Below are 7,287 nucleotides of genomic sequence, written 5' to 3' on the forward strand. Positions count from 1 at the left end.
TTAATTCATATATTTTTCAATTACAACATCACAATACAAGTATGATGGTCCACTAATATCACCTATACAAATAATAACACAGCAACCCTACATCATCTTGAGGAGAGTAGGAAACTCCACCATGTTGCATTCACATGGCCACGAAAGCTTCTGTTAGCAACCTACTTTCCTCCGGAATTTTTATTTCAACGATCAGCTACCATTACAATCCTATGCAATTAGACAAGCAGAAGTTTGAATTTAGCACTTAACGGGGTACAATACTCAAGCAATGGAGAGAAGCAAAGGGGCTGGAAGCAGAGCAACCAGGAATGCAAGATCTCGAGCAATGACACTTGGGAGCTTAGACGATCAGCAAGTGCCAGATGTACTAGTTTGCGACGCGGGGAGTAGAGATGGAGAGGCGGCGCAGGGGAGTAGAGATGGAGAGAAGCACAAGTGCCACAGAAGAAATTGTGTACCGTGTAAATCTCAACAGCGGCTAGCAAAGATGGGGCTTCTTCAAAAGATGACGGTTAATTTAGGGATGAACAGTATGGAACAAACTTGTAAATTTAGAGATCCAATACCAAGTAAATCCAAGCCATAAATCACTACTGCTTTTTGCGTACTGTCCTATAAACAAAATAGAAAAATAATAGTCTATCCAACAAGTTGACGGAGATTAGGTATCCACACAATGATATCAGTTAGTCAGACCTTACGGTGATCTTAAATTTAAGAGAAAATTTCCACTATCTGTGAAGGGTTCTGCAACCATAACAATACCTTTCAAGTTCCAATGCATAAAGTTGTATGATATGCACTCGAATTGGACCCAAGAAACACTTTTTTGTCACAGACCTGAAGCTGTATGGTTCCTTAGTACTCTCCCAATTCTTTCATATTCTCTCCTATTTCCTCATTTATCCAACTGTGTATCTCATGATCCCGTTCAGAAGTTAAGAGTTAACACGGCTTTGTTCCATCGGATTCAGAATGGAAATTGATATGGAAGACTTGGAGTCAACAACTTCCTTTTCATATGAATTAACAAACAATAAATGGTTGTTTTCTCCTTGCAAAAAGAACACATCTTCAATGAACTACAACCTTTATTTTTGAAAACTCTTAGTTTGCCACTTTACTCAAGTACCCTTACAACAATTGAAGCAGTATTCAAAGTATGATCATACAACATTAGTCCAATCTAAATTTAGCTTACCTTCATGAGAGCCCAGATGCTAAAATGTAAGTGATATACTATGCAAAGGTCATGCCACCATTGCCTACTTCCAGCATATCTGGGTCTGCAGAAAAACAGAGGTTGAATAACAGAGCAACAATATATTGAACAATTCTGGAAAGCACGGAAAATTGAAGACAGCTTGAACTCCTTGCTGACTTGACCACTCGAACCACTAGGTCCAGCATATGACACACTTGTTCTCATCAGCAATTTCTGTCATGCTTGTTTTCACAGATACATAAATAAGTAAGTTTGAACATAGCTAATGTTCCAGCCCATAAGGCTGGATCATCCTGGCCCTTATGTTATTTCCAAATTGTAGCGGTTGTCATACTTCATGTAGTCAACACCCTGAACAAAAAACAATTTTTGCATTCATGTTTTAGTGCAATATCTTCATGTTTAAATTAAGGTAGTTCAGCATAGTTCAAGTCACAAATAGGTAGGTTGATATGAATATTTTAAATCATGCAGAATATATGAAACTTTCATTGCTGTATGATCTGACAACACGAATAGAAGCAAATGTGACACACAAGGCAAAAACACATGTATGTGTTAAATTCGTCTGGATTAGTTGACTATTGATGAAGCTATATAAAAACTGAACCTTTGACAAACATAGGTACAAGGCTTTGACAAACTAACAAATCAAGGCTAATGTAAAAACTTGTAAAATTTTTTTTCGAAAACGCAGGAGAGCTGCGCTTCTTTGTATTATAGAGAGAAAAAAAATGATCCCCATACATCAACCCCACTCATACGGGGATCAGGTATGAGGGGGGTTTACATATCATTGGCACTAGTCTAAAGGAAAGGGAAAAAACAGCATGACCAGCCAAGACCAAAGCTAACTCAAAGTGTGCCGCTAAGACCTAGGTTCTGCAACTTCTTGGCCCCAGCGAAACACCAACAAAGGCTGTGCTCATCATTCAGCTCACGTAGGATTGTAAATTTACAAGATAATGTTGTTTGCTTTACAAGTGTACAAGGCTAATGTCATAGCTTTTCGTCATTCTTAGCCACGTACAATTGTAAATTGATTTGTTTGGGGAGTTCACACGTTGTTGGGTCTAATGACTAACTTTGAAGGAAACTCATTGGATGGAGCTAACTTGTTGCTTGAGTGGTCCATTTGCATTGTGCAGTACCGTTTTAGCTTTATTGTTTCATAGCCTAGTCATTTTTTATGGCAGGTAGTATATTCAGGGAGTTTCCAACAGAGGTTAAAATCAAATTGTTCTGCACAAACAGTAACACTTTATCTTGTCATGTTGAAATGAGTTCTGAAAATCATGATATATATGAATTTTGTTCTATAAAGATCTAGCTACTTTATTTTGGCTTACTGGTATAAACTGAAAGTGAAACAGCTACATCCAAAAAACTGAAGTATGGATCCCTAGAAGGGATTCAGACAGCCATATGTTGGGGCAACTAATTGTTTCAGCTCCCACAAGCTTCCTGAATCATGTCTTCTTGCTGAGCAGTAACAAGATACATGGTCATGACATATTACCATCACTTGGGCATAAACGAAATTGGCAACAAGTGTGCCATTCAGTTTTATATAGAATTCACAAAAAACAAAGCGAATTTACTGCAATTATGCTACATGCATAACCTGCAACCAACCTACACCCACAACCTATACAATACAATGAACCAACATCCACAACCTACAACTACAATGAACCAGCAGGCAGCGCATTAACAGCATCCATTACTGTAGGTTCTAAATTCCTAGCCTAATATAGGTTTGCACTGATCCAAGAACAATCAACTACCATACATTTAATATTTGCTGCCGGCGGTTGGAACACATGAATGCAAATCAACATATAGGAACATGTTATAGCATGTGGTAGTAGACCAACCATTGATCGATATAAGTAACCATAACAACAATAGAGCAAATCATATAGTAAATAGGCAGTAAAAGAGTCCAGATCCCGTGTTGACCGACAAGACAACAGTGCTATCTAACAATTTCACAGGTTCATGGACAAAAACAATAGAATCTGAGGCGGCCACCCAGCAAGGGACCTGGGCGCCCCACCAGCCGGATGGCGCAGGCCGGGAGCACTACCCCCGACGACTACGACCACTCCACGCCGCCATCTGGACTCAAGTCTAGGCCTTTTGGGCCTGCCAGGGCGACGCCAAACACCCTAAGCTCCTCCACCCGCTCATCGGCGGCAGCTCCGTTCTACCCAGGTTGTGCCTCAGGAGGATACACGAAGCGCCATCGATGGGCAGATGAGGACGATGACGACGACAGCAAGGACATCGACAACGAACCCCCAGCAACCTACCTGGATGCTGCTTGTTGGCCAGCCAAGCCGTTAGTTGCTTCCCTGCCGCATGCTCAAACTCGTTCAGTCGTGGTTCTGGGCCGTGGCGGAGCGGACCCGGGACGGCAGGGGCCTGGGCGAAGAAAGAGGAAGCGTAGCCGGCCGCGCCCCCAGCTGGTGCGCGGCCTGCCTGCTCGACCTGTGGAAGGCCGCGTCCCCACCCGCCAACGCATCGATCGTCACAGACGGGTTTCCACCCCCAACGCCGATGGGAGGCAGGAGATCCTCCACCGGTAGGAGATGCAACCGGTGGCCGTCTCGGCTGAGAAGCATCTTCCGTAGACCCGGGATATCCCCACGGAGCTTCACGGTAGATATTTCAACTACCTTTCCTACTCACATCGATTAACGACTTGCCGGTTGCCACGGTATTGTCTGCGCTGCAATGGGTTCCGCCACCTCGCCAGGGAATGCAAGCAGCCCAGGCATGCGACGACGTCGCCAGCAAAGGGTGATGACCGGCCACGCCAATCCGCCCGCAGTGGCAACCCACGGACCTCCCATCACGTGCCACATGGCGGCTTAGACGGGGCCATAGTAGGGTGCCGCGAAGGGCACTGGTGGAACTCGACGACAACCACGGCAGCGCCGGAGTCCGTCGGCAGGTGACATCAGTTTGGGTGCACCTGTCGGCTGCGCCACCGCTGCTGCACTGTGCTTCTACGAGCCAGATCCGCTGGTGTTGGGGATGTGCAAGAGTTCGGAGACTCCCACGTGGGTCGACCCTACATTGGAGGAGCTCGCTGCCTCGCTCGTCGTGAGCCTAGCAGGAGCACCAGCACCTAGGAGCCCACCAGCGTCGGCTATGGCCTCTCAGGATGCAGGCGCATCCCAGGTGGACACTCCATCGAAGGCTACCTGTTGACGATCACTAACACAAATTTGACCATCAACATTCCACCCAAAAGCATGGCAAAGTGAGGTAAATCATCATCACATGTGTAGAATTTTGCTTATAATTCACCTACTTCCACTTGTGCTTGTAGAATTATTTGTATGCAGGAAATATGGCAAAAATAGGCCAAAATGGTGACAAACATGGACACATGAAGCAAGTGGATGTGACAGGAGGCTGAGGGCCCACTTGGAAGAGCCACCCGGCCCCACATGGGCATCGCCCGTCCCCCCAAGTGGTCATATCATGTCACCAATCCCTGGGAGCTGCTCCAGAGCCAATCATAAGCTTCCATTCAAGTCGGTTTGATCAACGGACAAGATTTGATGCCGTTGGATTCATGGGCCCATTGTCATAGACTTGGGAGCCTCCAACCGACTTACAAACCGACCTACCATCCAAATTTCGACATGTGCTGCTTCTACAACTGCCATTAGGAGCCAACCATCGCCGTTGGATCAAGAGGCGGTGGAACGGAGGGCCGGACGGTGCCCTCCCTAGGCCGTCGGACGCCCTAGGTCCTCCACCGTCTGGTTAGGTACTTTGATCTCATTTCATCGGAGCTCAGATTGAAGTAGTAATCCTATAGATTAAGCGTGGTGCTTAGGCTATAGATTACCTGTGGATATGGCTAGGCCTCCGAATAGATTATGGTAGGTGACAAGTGGTGACAGTCTTGTCCATCTTCTGTATTCCACCATAATAGGTCTAGTTATTAAATCATAGGGCTTGTGACATACCTTATCTATTTAACTCTCCTAGTTGGTAGGCGGGCTATGCCCCGAAGTACTATTGCATTTCTTCTAGTCATTTATTTATCATAGTTACTAGAAAGATAAAACACTCACTCTCCCACCTAGCTATCTCTAGGTTAGCTTGTTATTTAGTAGTTAGTTTAGGTAGTTTACATTCAACTTCCACTATCGTTCACCTACCTAGGATTAATTTAGGCTTTACCATAGTAATTCTTAGCTACATACAGTGTTCGCCTAAACGGTTTAAACGGCCGTTTAAACAGCCAGTAAACGATAAACGGTGGTAAACTGTCTTGTTTAAGGGATAAACGGAAATTAAACGGTTGAACATTTAAACGGTCAAAAACGGTAAAAAACGATCTAAACGGCCTAAACGGAATGGAGATAATAAAAACATTAAACGGGCTAAATAGCTGTTTAAACGGCTATTTAGACGAACACGAGGTAAATCTAGTTTAGTTTTGTATGGTTAAATTTGTATACTTAAGTTTATTATATTATAAATGTGTACACTTGATATGTTGCATGCATAAATATTTATATTTGGTTCTTTTCACATGCATAAATATATACATACCAAAATAATTGATTTTTACTCGGATAAATATGTATAAATGCTAGAATACTTGATTTTTTTACATGCACATATATAATTATATGTATTTTTTTAAAGTACAAAACCATTTAGACCGTTTAACTTCGTTTAAATATCGTATAAACAACCTAAACGCTAGACGAAGGGCGACCGTGTAAAGACCGTTTACCGTTTAGAAAAATGTTGGCTAAATATAAATTCTAGCCTTCCGCCTTCCTATGGAAAAAATATAAATTCGACACTCGGTACTCACTGAGCGAAGTGCTACATGATAGTTCTGTGCGCTTGCAGAATCCTTCAATAGCCATTAAGAAATATCAACAAGCATTTTTGACATCGTTACTAGGGAAGGCAACTAGCCTTGAATTTATATTGCTAGTCTTGCTAGCTAGATTTTTAGTTATCCTAAGTAGTTTATCCTTTCTACCTCATATCCTATCACTACCCTCCACGACCATGGGTGACAAATCCATTCGTGATTTTTCTGCACCCTCGGCTGCTAATGTAGCCACGGGACCCAATGTTATCAATGGAGACGCTAACTTTGAGCTTAAGCTAGCGTTAATTACGATGGTTCAAGCTAGTCCGCTTTGTGGGAAAGCCCACAAGGATGCAAATGCTTACCTCCAACATTTCTTGGAGATTTGTAGCACCTTCACCATTAAGGGAGTGAGCCAAGAGGCTATATGTCTTTGCCTTTTCCCCTTCTCTTTATTAGGAAAGGCTAAGCAATGGTTTTACTCTAACCGCAACGCTGTAGATACCTGGGACAAGTGTTCCAGCGCTTTCCTAGTCAAGTTTTTCCTCATGGGGAAGACTAATGCTCTACTCAATAAAATCTCTAGTTTTCAACACCTAGCAGATGAATCGATTCCCGAAGCTTGAGAACGAATGTAAGAGTATGTCTCTACATGCCCGCACCATGGCATGGAAGACTGGCTTTTGATCCATAACTTCTACCATGGATTAGTGTCGTTAGATAGGAGCCATTTATATGCTGCTTCTGGTGGAGCATTCTTTTCGCTAAGTGTTGCAGATGCAAAGATGCTGATCGAGAAGATGGTTTCCAACCAAGGATGGAGCGATGATCGACTCCAACCCCATAAATGGGGTATGCATTCAATTAAAGAAATTGACATGCTTGTAGCTAAGATAGATCTGCTCGCGAAGCGAGTAGAACATTATGAGAAGGTGAGTGTCCAAGAGACACTCAAAGCCATGGATTCCCACATGACCTACGAAGTCTATGGAGATGTTGGACGTTCAGGCAATTCCTGGCCCAAAACCCAAGAAGACCTCAACTTCATCAACATCGATGTTGACAGTCGTTAACATCAATTATAAACATCAACATATCCTATATATATACTTAATTCCATCACCAAACATAGCTCTAGGGTTTTAAATTAATAAATTCTATGAGTTTTGGTGAATCTATGTTTTTAGCAGGGTTTAATCAT

General features: G+C 43.2%; 1 non-coding gene across 1 annotated transcript; it reads right to left on the minus strand.

Moving 5' to 3' along the window:
* Positions 1 to 6,652: 6,652 nt before the first annotated feature.
* On the minus strand, positions 6,653 to 6,756 carry LOC136478728 (small nucleolar RNA R71). Its single transcript, XR_010764442.1, has one exon. It is a non-coding gene; the product is annotated as a small nucleolar RNA R71 (small nucleolar RNA).
* Positions 6,757 to 7,287: the final 531 nt, after the last annotated feature.

This window comes from Miscanthus floridulus, chromosome 8 (assembly GCF_019320115.1).
Source record: "Miscanthus floridulus cultivar M001 chromosome 8, ASM1932011v1, whole genome shotgun sequence".
Lineage (NCBI taxonomy): Eukaryota > Viridiplantae > Streptophyta > Magnoliopsida > Poales > Poaceae > Miscanthus > Miscanthus floridulus.